Below are 15,168 nucleotides of genomic sequence, written 5' to 3' on the forward strand. Positions count from 1 at the left end.
TTGAGGGTTATGAGGACAGATGGATGCATTACTCAGCGCCATCAAAGGGGGAGAATCTAGAGGGGTTTGGTCCTTAATTGGGAGGAGTTCCAATTCTGGAAGGAATGCATTACAATGCTGCTTCACTGAACAAGCTTGGTTGGAGCACTTTTGCTCACTGTTTGGTGAGGACAGGGTTAATGTGGGTGAGGATTGTCCCAGAACCCCAGATGGATTTTGGCAAAGGGAAGGCCCCGATAGTTTTACTATGGTTCTGACATCCGCTGAAGTTAATGGAGCCTTGGCTGCTCAAAAACTTGGCAAAGCACCAGACCTGATAAGGTTCCAATAGATTTTTATGCAAGTGAGCCTGAGGTCTGGGTGCCTTGCCTGACAAAGCTGTTCAATGCCACATTGAGCCAGAACGTGCAGTGCCTGTGTCTTGGACAAATGCAGAAATGGTCCCTATATTTAAGAAAGATCTTAGAGATCAACCTGGCAATTATAAATCAATATCATTGCTTGATTCTGGCGGGAAGACTTCTGCGAGGGCCTTGTTGTTTAATTTGGAGGCATGGGTAACTATTAACTCCATTATGGACCATCGACAGGCTGGGTTTTGCGAGGGTCTGGGCATGGTGGATCAAAGCCTTAGGCTGCACCTAATTGTTGACAGATACGCTCTAACTAGGAAAACATCAGTCTATGGGATCTCTGTTGACTTAGACCGTGTTTGACACAGCCCCCAGGCAACGTCTCCGGGAGGCTTTGATGGGGCTTGGGATTCCAATACCCCTCTTGAATGCGATCCAAAGCCTCTATATGGGAAATACGGCTGAGGGGTGCGCTGGTGGATAGATGGTAGAACAACAGAAAGGTTCAAAGTGGAGAAAGGTGTGAGACAAGGGTGTGTATTGGCCCCCATGTTTTTATTGGATTGCTTTTCTCCCGCAGATTCCTCATCTGATAGATATTCCCTCCAGCTTCGCAGCTTCAGAATTTATTTCGATAGGTGGTGTAGTGGACCTCGACCTGGCAGTCGACCATCGATCAGTCTTGATCGGCGTCTGGTCATCGGCTCCGGACGTGACATCAGGTGTCGTATAAGTAGCGTGTCACTACGCCCCAACCTCAGTTCCTTTTTTCCACGCGCGAACACGCTGCTTTAGGAACACAGAGCTTCGAATCTTTGTTTTCGTTAAAAAAAGTCTCTTTTTCCTAAATCTTCGACGCAAGATTTCAGTCGCATGAGTGTCCGGTTTCAAGCAGTGACCCGATTGTGGCACCAGGATGTCCCTGACCGACCCACATGAGTTGTCTCTGGTGCCACGGCATGGGTCACGGGACAGACGGGTGTCGGTCATGCGCCAAGATGCAAACAAAATCTCTCTGCGACCGAGCTGCAAAACTCGTTCTGGGTCGACCGCCTTCAAAATCTCTGGCGCCGACGATGGTTCGGTCATCGCAGGCCCAAACTGAGGTGCATACCCCCGAAAAACACAGCCGGAAGATGAAAAGGTCTCACTGCAGGAGCCCACTCTTCCTCGTCCCGAAAAAGTAAAAGGCACCACTGCCACCGTTGGGATTCTGAGTCGTCAACGGAAAAAGGTAAGCCGTCAGCTTGGTCTACCACCTGCCAGGAGTTGGAGTATTTCAAATCCACTACTTGAAATGTTCAAGCAGCATGCTGCAGTTGGCGCGGCTCCCACCCCTACACAGCATGCCTCGCAGCCAAGAGCGGCGCTCTGTGTACCCGACCCTCTAGTGCCCGGTACAGATTTTGTTGGCGTTGATTACTTCTTCTGACATTGAAAGAAATGCTGTGGTAGCCGTATTACCCCTGTGCATCCAATGATGTTGATGCTACTGCGTCTCGATCGACACCGACATCCACCATCACGGCGCAGAGACAAACCATCAATGCCGACAGTTGTCGACAAAGTCTTTACACCGCAACCCCGGTCCAAATTCTTTGAGACCATGACGGGAATCTTCAGCGATCACGACACTGATGACCAAGATGTCGACCCGATGTTCTTGGGTTCAGGTGGGGTTGACTATTTTGATGACCACGGTAAGCTCCTACAACTAGCTCAAGGACTCCAAGATGCCAGTGGCCTGGACACTTCGCCTGACCTAGTGTTTCAGCAGTCCCAGCCCTATCTTCACAATGTAACTAAATACAGGGCTCTGGTAGAAAGGGTTATTGACACCCTGGGATTGCACTCAACAGTGGTGCCCCCACAAGGTTATGACCTTACCGACATCTTAGAGGAAGGTCTTGCCAATGAACGTCATATGCCTCTGAACCCAGCCATTGCTGATCCTTCAAGAGTCGAGTTATATGGCAAACCCCATGTTCCATCCCTCCCATCAGCTCCACCATTTCCGGGAAGTACAGGCCGGGTAGAGGAGACCCTTAATACCTCTCCTCTCACCCTTCCCCAGCTTTGAGGGGCTTGTTATGCAAGCTGCTACGGTCTCTTACCTGCATCCACTCTGCCCCCAGACAGAGAAGCAAAAAAAGTAGATGCTTTGGCAAAGAATGCATTCATTTCGGGTAGCATGGCCCTCAAAGCTACCAATGTGGCAAGTAGTTTTGCCAAATATTCCTTTGGTCTATGGACAGTGGTGGAAAATTCTGCCCAGTATGTCCCGGAAGGAGAGATGTGTGAGGGCTTCCTACAGCTAGTGGAGGATGTGAAGGAAGTGGCTAAACAGTCGCAGCGAATAGGCCTGGACATTGCCAACTATGTGGGCCGATCTATGCTTCGGCCACAATGCTGAGAAGGCAGGCCTACTTAAAAACGTCTGGTTTTTCACCTAGCGTCCAAGTAAAACCTTTGGACATGACCTTCGAGGGTGATCTTCTATTCGTCCACAAAGCTGACGATTCCTTGGAAAAGTTCAAGGAATCAAAATTTGCTGCCAAATGCTTGGGCCTAGCTGCGCAGCCAGCCAAACCAGCTTTTAGCTTTGCCTCTAGGACACAAGGCTACAGGAGATATGCTCCTTATGGCAGAGGAGCGCAGCTCCCACCGGCCAGGCAAGGGCAGAAATGTTTCTTGTGCCCCGGAAGGGACATAGGGGCTTCTAGAGGCCAACAGGCAGCATCAGTGCAGGGCGACCCAGCCTCTGAAGCCAATTTGATTTCCCCTCTCACAGCGCACCAGTTGGAGGAGGGCTGACGGAGCACTTGCTCCAGTGGCAGGGAATTTCTTCATTCAGTGGGGTTGTTTGCTATTTTTAAGAAAACCACCGGACAGACCCTCCCCGCCTCTGATCCAACCGGGACAGGAGCTCCAGGAAGAACCGAGAGCCCTGTTGCTGCAAGGTGCCGTGGAAGAGGTACATCCTGAGCAGAGAGGATCGGGTTGGTATTCCCGGTATTTCCTGGTGCGCGAGAAACAAGGAGGTCTCCGTCCCATTCTGGACCTCGGGGCCTTGAACAAGTTCTTGAGGAAAGACAAATTCAGGATGGTAACGTTGCAAGAGATTCTCCACACTCTCGAACTTCAGGACTGGCTGGTGTCCATAGACCTACAGGATGCCTTTTTTCATGTTCCAATCCATCAAAAGCACAGGAAGTTCCTAAGGTTCCCTATAAGAGATATGCACTATTGTTTCAAGCTGCTTCCCTTTGGTCTTACCTTTACCCCAAGGGTCTTCACCAAGCTCATGGCTGTAGTTGCGGATCACATCGGGAGTTCCGGAGTCAAGTTATTTCCATGTCTGAACTACTGGCTGATCCGAGCAAAGTCTGTAGTGAAGGTCTTGTCCCATCTGCAGGACACCTATTCACTGCTGCACAGGCTGTGATTCTCCCTAAACCTCCCTTAAGTCTCACAAGACACCAGTCCAACTGCTCCAATTCATCCGAGCAGTTGTAGATACCTGGGTGGGGAAGGCCTTTCCCCCCTCCGCCCTCCCCCATTCCGAGGAGAGAGTAGTCCGCTTGACACAGATGGTGGATTTATTCCAGAACAATGCCACTATACCAGCGGCATTCTTCCTCCGCCTTCTAGGCCTCATGTCTGCCTGTATTTTTCTAGTGCTAGAGGGCAGGTTGCGCAGGAGATCCCTGCAATGGTTACTGAGGGGATCAGTGGTCTCAGTACCTCGGCACGCTCTCGGATCTCCTCAGTATGTCTGCATCAGCGTTCAACAACCTGTCCTGGTGGGCGGACCGCAACAGTCTTTTGGCAGGGGAAACCTTCTGGCCTCCTTGGCCTCAGACCTAAGTGGTCACGGATGCGTCCTTGAATGGTTGGGGTGCTCACTGCAAGGATTTGCAGGTGAGCAGCCTCTGGTCAACGATAGAAGCCAAGCGGCACATCAACAGGCTGGAGTTGCATGCTATCAGGCTAGCCCTGAAAGCATTTTCCCCGTCTCTGCAAGAAAAGCATGTCCTTCTTCTGACGGACAACACAGTGGCGATGCACTACCTCAACAAGGAAGGTGGTGTGCACTCCCGCCCCATCTACATGGAGGAGTTGATGCTTTGGTTCTGGTTGCTGGAGAACAGGATCTCGGTCTCGGCAGTTCATCTGTCTGGCACAGAGAACAACTTGGCGGATGCTCTGAGCAGGCAAAGCAAGGTCTCACATGAGTGGGAAGTGTGCCAGGAAGTCCTAGAGGAGGTCTTCACTCTCTGGGGTACACCAGCAGTGGGTCTGTTCGCAACAGAGTCCAACAGGAAATGCGAACTGGTCTGCTCGAGGGAATTCCCAGCGAACTGTGCCCTGGGGGTGTGCGTTTCAGGTGGACCTTCCCTCTCCTTTACGCGTTCCATCCGATTTCCGTCATTCCATCGGTTCTCCAGAGGTTGAAGAGATTTCGAGCGACCATGATCTTGATCGCCCCGGACTGGGCGAGGAGAACATGGTACTCCAACCTCTTGAATCTGTCCACCTCACTGGTTCCCTTGGTGTCTGGATCTCCTAACCCAGGCGGAGGGCCGGATACTCCACCGACCCCGGAATCCCTCAACTTACATGCGTGGCTCTTGAGAGGATGTGATATGACTATGACCTCCCTGAGGAAGTACTTGAGGTGTTGCTGGCTGCATGCAGACCATCTACAAGATCTTTTTACACATGCAGATGGAGAGCCGTGGTGCAGGGAACGTGAGATTGACCCCATCTCTTGTCCCACCACTACAGTGATGGAGTTACTTCATTTACTGGCCTCTAGGTCACTACAGTCAAAGGATATTTGGCAGCCTTGTCTTGGTACAAGAGATCCCCCGATCAAGGTTTGTTTGTTGCAATGCCAGTAATGCCACAATTCCTGAAAAGTCTTGCAAATAAGTTTCTGCAAACTCCCTTTGTTTTTCCAAATTGGGATCCTAATTTGGTCCTTACATTTCTAATGGTGGCTCCCTTTGAGCGTATGCTCTCTTGTCTTCTCTCATTGGAAAACAGCCTTCTTGGTGGCTATTACATCCGCTAGGCGGGTGAGTGGACTACAGGCCTTATGCTGTAAGCCACCTTTCCTGCACTTTTTCTAGGAGAAAGTTTCACTCAAGGTAAGGCCTGGTTTCCTCCCCAAGGTTGTATCAGAATTACACTTCTCACACAGTCCATCCTTGCACTCGGGGACTGTTTCTGTATCCCTACAGCCCCCTACCAGCACTTGACACTTGATGTCTGCACTTACCCTTGCACTTGTCACCAGTTGGCCACACTTTTTGTTATTTAGTGTCTTAAATTATAAAATATTACATCATAAGTAGGTTATCTTCTTTGTATCAGTTTATAATTATTATTCTGGCACTTCAGTTTCTTTAAATCGGTTTGGTATTCAAAACAATTAGACATGGTCAGCAGGCGATCACGGAGCATCCCGGGGTGTCACAATGCTAGTTGTAAGGTAGGCATGCTATCAAGCAGTGAAGACAGACAAAAGTGATCATAGTTCAAGGGTGTTTATTGAACTTCAATTGATTGATTGAACTTCTATCTAACCCTAAATGTAAGGATGGGAGCGAGCTACGACCATCAAATAATAACGCAGTCCTAGTGGAGTCTCTGTCAAAATAAAAGGGCCTATACTAATAAACCTATTGCCAATCCTTACTTCTAAATACAAATGGTGTGGGAAAACGATGTTTGCAAAGAAAGTGTTCAAGAAACAATGTCAGGATAGTTGAGCAGTTGGCTTCCCTTCCCCATATTTTCAGCACGGGACAAGGTTCATGTCACATTAAGGTGGCACACTCAAGCTTCGCACCCACTTTGGCTTCTCTGTCACGAGGATGCAATTCAAAACAGGTATCTAGGCTTTCTGCGCCCATGTCTCTTTCCCAATAAAAGTCTCTTATTGCAGAGTGCCTGGTATAACAACAATTACCAAAGTTCCTTTCTCATTAGGATTTTCACATTCACAAGTTCTCGGTTTTATTGTTCACTATGGGTCTCCCTCAGTCGGGCTAGGACCCTCTTAATCGCAAGTTCACAATTGGTCTCCCTCGATCGGGGTCGGACCACGGGTCTCCCTCGATCAGGCTCGGACCCTATTATCTCACTTTATTTGCTTTCTTTTTATTATCAAAATTCAAATACTTTTTTGACTGTACCACAGCTGCAGCTGGCTCTTAAAGGAAGATGTTTTGTGCACTTACCTCCCTGAGACCTGAAAGGGACTATTTTTTCATTGGGACTATTTTGCCACTCGGGCGTGGCCAGGGGAGGATACTTACCTGGAACTACGTTGGGGGCTATTTAAGCCATGCCCAGACAGTAGCTCACGCTTCGCGTTGTTCTGCATCCAAGCAGCTGAACGCTCACCGTGTCTGCTCCTGCATCTGGTCTCCAGCCACGCCCGCCTCGATCCTGGAACACCTGTAAGGAAAGAAGAGAAGACAAAGGTGAAAACCAAGAATTTTACCAAACTTCTTACCTGCATCCGGAACCTCCACGCCAGCGTTCCTGAGAAAAGACTTTCATTTAAAAGCACTGCATTGCTCGCTGCAGCGCCGCGCTTCACTCACCTGTCCTCGGGAGTTCTTCTGGCTCCACCGCGACTGTCTGCACCTAGTTCCCTGCTTGGCATTCACCCCCAAGATTGTCTTCCCTCCTTGAGCCCTCTGGGGTGTTGACCTCCTATTTAGCAGATAGCGCAAGGGAGATTTGGAGGTGCAGCTGGGTAATGTTTTCAAGTCATGGTAATATATGTTAGTGTGTGAAGAAAGAACAGCGGAGTCTCTTGGGTGTCTCGTCTTGGATTTACTAATGGCTGCTTGGTGTCGCTGATGATGCGGTACTGGATGTTTGGTGAAGAAGAAGATAATGCTCCTCATGGGCACTTCCGCAACCAACTTGGCCAAGCTTCAACTCCTCCAAAATAAATAAAGCTTGCTCCGAGACACTCAGAGCAGTCTTTCTAAATCTGTCTCTCCCCTGTCGCATACAAGTGCATGCAGGGGTTGACATGTGTGGCTGAGACAGGCAGAGGGAGATTGAGGTTGGCAGCAAGGTGTTTGTTTGCATGTCTGTGTGCATGTCATGGAATAATGTTTGTAGTGTGGAGGGGCCTCGGAAAAGGCGTGTGTGTGTGTGTGTGTGTGTGTGTGTGTGTGTGTGTGTTTATGTATATTTATGTTTGGAGGGGTAGCATGGGGGACGGTTATGGCGAGAGGGTGCAGGATTAAATTAGAGTTCAGGGGGTGAAACCTCACGATTTCAGAGGAGAGGGGGTGGAGGAGTGGTTGAAAAGAGATAGTTGGAGAATATTAAAGGCTGCACCAAATCAGTCTTTTATATATATATATACATATATATATATATGTGTGTGTGTGTGTATATATATATAGAAATGATCCGATCTGGATATACTTGACGAAGATGACTGCAAGTTCCTATATAACAAGTTCCCCAACATACCTACGATATACTTTCTTCCAAAAGTCCATAAACATCCAACTTGTCCCCCAGGTCGACCCATTGTCACTCTCAATGGAGCCTCCCTCGAGAATATCTCCAAATATGTGGACCAGACTCTACTACCGCTTGTACTCACGCTACCGTCATACCTTCGGGATACCAAAGATTTCCTCAGTAAGATTGAAGGTATAATGTGGGAAGAGGAATATATGTTTGCCACATTGGACGTTGTATCGTTGTACACGTCCATCCGACACGAGGACGGTATAAAAGCGTGCAAGTATTTTCTTGATAGTAGGTCTTTAAATTACCGTGCCCATGGAGAAATGATAATAGAAATGATTGGAATGTGCCTTACCAATAATTTGTTCCTTTTTGACAACAAATACTACAACCAGCTGAGAGGGACAGCTACGGGCAAATGTTTCGCTCCATTTTACGCCAACCTGACAATGGGATGGTGGGAGAAGTTTTATGTTTGGACAGAATGCAAGCACCATTTTACTGATAGTGATTTTATGGCTCAGGTTTATTGATCTTTTTATCCTTTGGAAAGGTGAAGAAAAGGACTGGCTTGAATTTGTAAGCATACTTAATGTCAATAATTTAAACTTACAATTCACTGAAACCCACCGTCCGCAAGAAATAATCTTCTTGGATGTCTTAATCAAGACCAATCAACAAGAAATTATAACCGAACTATATAATAAGCCCACGAGTTCGAATATGCCATTATTTGCCACAAGTAATCATCCCACATCTCTGAAGTGGAGTATTGCATATGGTGAATTTGTGAGAATAAGACGAAATTGCAGCACTGTTGAAAGCTTTGATATAGAATGTAAAAAAACAGCAGCGAATTTCCTAAAACAAAGATATCCCAAAGCAGTCCTAGAGAGAGCCTATATCAAAGCCCGCAACCTAAATCGTAAAACTCTACTTTTAACGAATAAATCAACACCAGATGAAGAACAAGATGATGCAATAAGACTTATTTTGACATTTGGGACACATGCCGATGTTATAAGAAAAATATTACATCGACATTGGCATGTTTTACAATCTGATGAAGCACCAATCCTAAAAGAAAAAGTCAATATAACCTTTAGAAAATCTACATCCATCAAAGACTCACTGGTGAGCAGTTTTCTGTGGCCTGCTAATGAAAGTCAAAATACCCCCACGTGGCTGTATAAAAACATCAATGGTTTTTTTAAATGCTCGAAATGCAAGGCATGTAAATTTGCCCAAAATAAAACAAATTACATACATCCTATTAGCAAACATCTTGTGGAATTGGGCAGCCATATTACATGCAACACTGAATTTGTGATCTATGCTCTCCTATGCTCGTGCAACCGCTGGTATGTTGGCAGTACCATCGGTAAATTAAAACTTCGAATCTTGCAACATATGAGAGCAATAAAAAACTGTGACCCCTCCTATCCTATGGCAGTCCACTTTAAAGATACACACGAAAGTAAATTGGACAGCTTAAGATTTTTTGGCTTGCACCATGTCCGAGCAAATCCCCGTGGGAGAAACAGAGAACTAGCACTAGGGCAAATGGAGACTAGATTCATCTTAGATATTGAATCTAAAAAACCTAAAGGTCATAATCTTGACGAAGAATTGCATACATACTTAGGAACCTGAGAACCTGGCCTATTTAGAATTACTATCACTTGCATCATACCCATTGTCCTGTGTAAATAATTTGGGCCATTAATATGTATGGACTTCAGTAAAATGTTATCTGATATTCTGCGTATCTATAAGCACAGCTGAGAATTAAGTTTGCTTGTATGAGGGTTTTATTTTACTTTATCTTTTATATCGTATAATAGATTTTTTAACATTTTTTGAATAGTGCCTGTCTGTGGTCATATTGAATGTTCTATTAGTGGTGTTTTTACACATATGTGGTTTTATTTATTCAAAAATGTGGTTCTGTGGTGGTCCCAGTATAAAGTTTATAAGAATGGTTTTAAGCAGGAGCTAATTTTACTACCTTTATTCTGACATTTAAAGTTTAGCTCTGATTTATGTTTATACAGATGTTATTTTTGATTATAGATAATACCTGCACTATGCACTTTATTGATCTATTAGTGAGATTATATTTGCATTAAGCACTTTACAAATCTATTCTGAGCTAGATTTCTTTTCTCTTTTTTTTATTTATATATATATATATATATATATAAACTGCTCTTGAAAATGGCCATGCGTAACTAAGCATTATGCACTGATTGACTTGCTATAAACCTTATGCACTTTGTGACCCATTTACAATCTTTCAGCACTATGCACTTTATTGCAAATAGTTCAGATAATTGTCTTGTCCACTAAGGACGATATGCCATATGATTGCAATAAAACTACTGCTAATTTAGCAGAGGCATTTAGGAGTCACATCATGTTTTCATCTGTCCTGGCTATGGTATATTAGCAGTTTAGTATATAAAAAAGTATTGGCAATAGCCGTTACAAAATGGCAACCATGTTTACTAACCGCAAGGTACTAAGTACGGGCAGTAACAAAAACTGAAAAGGGACCACCACAGTTTGTTGAACCATAGAGTTGGGAATCAGTGGGAATATATACACAATGTCTTTGAGCACTCACTTGTACGTGAACGAGCAGCAAGCAGGCTGTGAAACGCGTTGTACCGTGTCTTTTTTTCTAATTTGTCTGATGCCGCAATAAAAATGGATTTAAAAAAAAAATCTCATTGTCTTTTAATCATGGGCGAAGTTCTTCTCTGGCGAGTATTTCACTGTTCGGAGTGCCATCCCCCTTGGGGAAAAGGACTCTTTTTTTTTTTTCCCCTTTTTTTGCTATATGATTTTTTTTTTAAGAGCCAGGTTTTGACGAATTTCTTGAAGGCAGCATAGGATCTCTCATCTCTGATATAATATTAATGCCAACTTCAAGCACTCCGACCATGACGGAGGAGAAGAAAGAAGAAAGGTCCCTCTTCAAATACTGCACCAAGTGCAGGCTCTGAAATGTGTTTGTGGAGGACAAGCAACTGCAATGCCTCTACTGCCTGCATCTGGATCACAAGGAAGAGGATTGCGAGATATGCTGTGGATTCTCCAAGAAGAAGACAAAGGACTGGCACAGTAGACTGGCGGTGTGGCTGAACGCCAAGGCCTCTGCCCAGTGCTCCGAGCAGGGGCATGCCTCACGCAGGACCGGTTGGTCTGAGGAGCGGGCTTCTATGTCCTGTGAGAGTGTCTCATTCGTGAGGGGCCTAAGATAGGGCTAAGGACTGCAAGTCCACCGGGGTCGCCGCAGAAACAGGTCCCACGGCAGGCAGGGAGCGATCAACATCACCCTGCGCCTCCATTGCCAGCTGGCAATCGAGCTCCTCCTTGAAGAGAATGTCGGCCAAGCTGCAGGAGAAGCCTGCAAAGCCACGGACAGAGGAGAAGAAGGCCGAGCTGCCCAAGAAGGCCCAGGCGGCGCAGGATAAGTCTTTGTCGACGAGAGAGCTGGTGGCGGCTGCTCTCTCAAAAGCTAAAGGGGCTGACCATGAGAAGTTAGCCCCCACAGCGTTGAATGAATCCCTCCCTCTGAGGTGCGAATCCACTGTGGTGACTTTGATAAGGTCTGCCGGTATGCCAGAGAAGGAGGCATCGCCTCAGAACCCGATTCCAGACCCTCAGAGTGGAAAAAAAGGGTGGGGCAAGGGGGACCTGGACAAGTCCCAGGCTGTGGCCAAAGACATGGAAATTCCATCCACGGACGACAAGGACTTGGAGTCCCTACACACTGTCCAAGAGGAGGATGACCGTGATGGCAATGATGGCACGGGGCCTAGTGTTCCGATCACAACAGTACAGCCAAGGTATCTATCGCTAGACATCCTATCAGCCCTCCACACCTTGGTGTCGGAGATCCATAAGAGGATGCCATAAGGGCCTGTTCCAGCAGTCCCCCAGTTTCCCCGACCAATCCGCCGATGAAGAAAAGGAAGCACCACCTGATGCCCCCTTTTCAGCCTCCTTGTCGGATTCCATCTCCCCCAACATACCCAGACACGGATGGGTATGGCCACAGCGACAGACATCATCGGAGTCGGCAGCGGGTTCCCGCAGCTTAGGGCGTCCCCGTCCGGATGAGATGTGATCGTTCCATTCTATGATCGCCAGAGCCTCCAAGCTGTTCCAGCTGATGCCCGAAGAAACCAGGAAGGCGCAAGGCCAAGAGGAAGACTATCCTGGTGGTGCCCCTCCTGGACAATGTGTGGGAGGAGGGCCTGGCCCTCTTGAAGAACCCTTGCACGGCTCCAGCAAAGCGGGATAGGCTGGAGAAGAAGTACCGGGTACCGGAATCCGCACCCTGAGGTTGCATCCATCACCGGATGCTGTGGTTTTCGGCACCCGCGAGGCCCCGGTCATCTAACCCGTCCTCATATTCAGTCCCTCTTGGCAGCGAGGGTAAGAAGTTGGAGACCATGGGGAGGAAAGTGATTTACACTGCGGCATCCACCATCAATGCGGCCAACGCACTGGCGATCCTAGCTAGGTACGACAGGGAGCTGCGGTACAAGCTCAGTCAAATTCTGGAGTTCCTCCCCGATGACAAGAGGATTGAGGCAATGTTATGCTCACCTAGTATCCACAGGGATGCCACTCAGCCCTGGTTGGATGATATGCACCTGGAACCCTCTCCCCGATCCCGGCTGGTGTCTTCTATTGAAGTCAAGCCTGAAATTACAGAAGGATTTGGTTCAAGACTGGCCGTCTCTGGTTAGTTTTCCCACCTCCCTTGGATTCGACCCTCTGGCTCTCTCCTCACCTTGTTTTGGTATAAGGCATGCTCTCCATTCTGCCCTCATTGGCAGGGGCGCGCGGGAGATTTGGCGTTTCGTGCTGGTTGGATTGAGCACCTGCTGGTAATGAATGGCGCGAGATGCGCGCTGCAATCTGGTAAGTAATGCGCTGTGCGTGGCTTAGCTGTGCCTTGCCGCCTTGTAGAAGCTAACCTGGGTTTTCCTTTTGCTTTGCAAGTCGCAGTGTTCTTCTCCGGCAACCGTGATGTTCCGGGACGATGCCGGCCAAGAAGCGACTAGCCAGGTGAGGTTCTCGTGATGTCCGATGCTTATGGAAAGCTGTGGGTATACGCTTACTAATGTTGTCTATCTCTCTCTCCTTTTCAGGTTGCTTTGTTCCGGTAAGCATGCAGTGCCTTGAAGATGTAGTTCGCAGGGTAAGCGTCCCGCAAAGAAGCAGATTCAGGAATGAACACCGGGCGGATGACAGGAGGGATTTTGCAGGTAGGATTCTATTAATGATGTTCTGCTTTTCCATCTGCAGGCTCGTTGCTCCAAGGATTGCTGGACACGGTGAGCGCTACGCTGCAAGCTGCAGAAGAACATGAAGCGTGTTCTGTTGCTTCTGTGTGGTATAAATAGCCTCCCAGTAAAAGTAGTCCGGGTAAAGTAGTCCCAGGCTACATGTTGACTGCAGGCCCAAAGAAAAGTAGTCCCCATTCAAAGGTGTTTTTCATACTGAATATGAGCCTGGCGCCACAGGTGCCAGGACTGATTCCAAGAGAGTCTTGGAAGAGGATGTAAGGCCTCTGAGGCCCTAATGGAACCCCGAACCCTGGCATCACCTGGCAGGTTGACTTGGCAGTGGGGGTCTGGATAAGGGTTGTGACAGGCGATTGCCATCTTCCAGGAGGAAGAGGTAGCGTCGGATGACGCCATCACAGTGGCGCTGGATGTTGCCGACACAGCGTTCGGGCAGATTGGGAACGGTGTCTGCCTTAGTCGCCAAGGATGGATGAAGGCCACAAATTTCCACCAGGAGGTCCAAACGAAGATACTGGACATGCCTTTGGACCGAGATAACCTTTCAGGAAGGTTGTTGACGAGTCCTTGCAGGCCATCAAGGCGGATACGGAGACGGACGGTGCCCTGGGCACCCTCCAACAGCACTGCTCTTCCTTTCGGCCCTCCAAAGGAAAGTTGGGCAGGTCTTCAGAAGGTTTCTCCCCCTCATACCGTCAGCCTTCCAGATCCATGACCCAGGAAGGCCACACAGGCTGTTCCCAGGCCTACAGGGGAGGAGGATGGCATAGCCGGCAGGGCGGCGGCACCGAAGCAAGCCTGAACCAGCCAGGACCTTGGGCTCCCACCCGTGCACCCCGGTGGGAAGCTAGCTGACGAGGTTCGTCAGTGAGTGGAAAAAGATCACCACCGACAGATGTGTGCTGAACGCTCTCGCCCAAGGACATACCCTGGAATTTCAGCACAGGTGTCTGCTGATCCCTTCGGTAGCACATCAGCAGCAGCACATCCCTCAGCTCTTGGAGGAAGTACGGGCCATGCTATGAAAAGGGGCGGTAGAGCTTGGTCCCCAGCGACTCCGGGGCTCCGGAGTCTACTCCAGATACTTCTTGGAGGGGTGGGGGCTGGAGGCCCATTCTAGACCTGAAACGTCTGAACAAGTACCTCAAGTCTCAGAAATTCAGGATGGTCACGCTTCAGCACGTGCTGGGCCAACTGGAAAGAGGGGGTTTCTTGAAGACGTTGGACCTGGAGTCTGCCTACTTTGCTGTCCCCATTCACAGGAAACGTAGTGTAGGGACAGCACTACCAGTTCAAGGCCCTACCCCTTGGCTCAAAGTCAGCCCCCAGGGTGTTCATGTCCATGTCCTGGGAGGATAGCTCAGCACCAACGGCTCACCTTGGAGTCAAGACGACACGGAGCACCACAGGTTCCATCTCCGGGTCAGCGCTTAGAAACCTCTGGTTATTAAGCGCATTATAAATGACCTATCATATCATGAAGTGCCTGGCACCAGTGGCGGCCCTTCTGCGTCTACGGGGGATTCATGTTTACCTGTACCTCTGCGACTGGCTCATCTGGGCCTGCTTGCGAGAGTCAGCCGTCAGACGCACGGAGACGGCCGCCAAGCTGCTGACGGATCTGGGATTCTCCATCAACTATTCAAATCCAGCTTGACACCATTGCAGAATGCGCTGTTGATGGGGACCAGACTCGATACAGTGTCCTGCCTGGCATCACCCTCGGAGGAGAGGGTAGCAGCCATTCAGGGCAAGGGGCAGCGGCTGTTGTCGATGAAGACGGCCACAGTGCGGACCATCAAGTCATTGCTCGGCATGATGTTTTGCATCTACCTCATCCGGCGCTGCAGGTTTCAGATGCAACTTCTTCAGGAGTTCCTGGATGCCCGCTGGGTACAAGTGTTCAGAAACTTCTCGGACAAGATCACTCAGGATGACGAGTTCAGTCAGGCGATAAGGTGGTGGGGTGATTGCTCCAA

Source organism: Ambystoma mexicanum, chromosome 3q (assembly GCF_040938575.1).
Source record: "Ambystoma mexicanum isolate Mex_15411 chromosome 3q, UKY_AmexF1_1, whole genome shotgun sequence".
Classification (NCBI taxonomy): Eukaryota; Metazoa; Chordata; class Amphibia; order Caudata; family Ambystomatidae; genus Ambystoma; species Ambystoma mexicanum.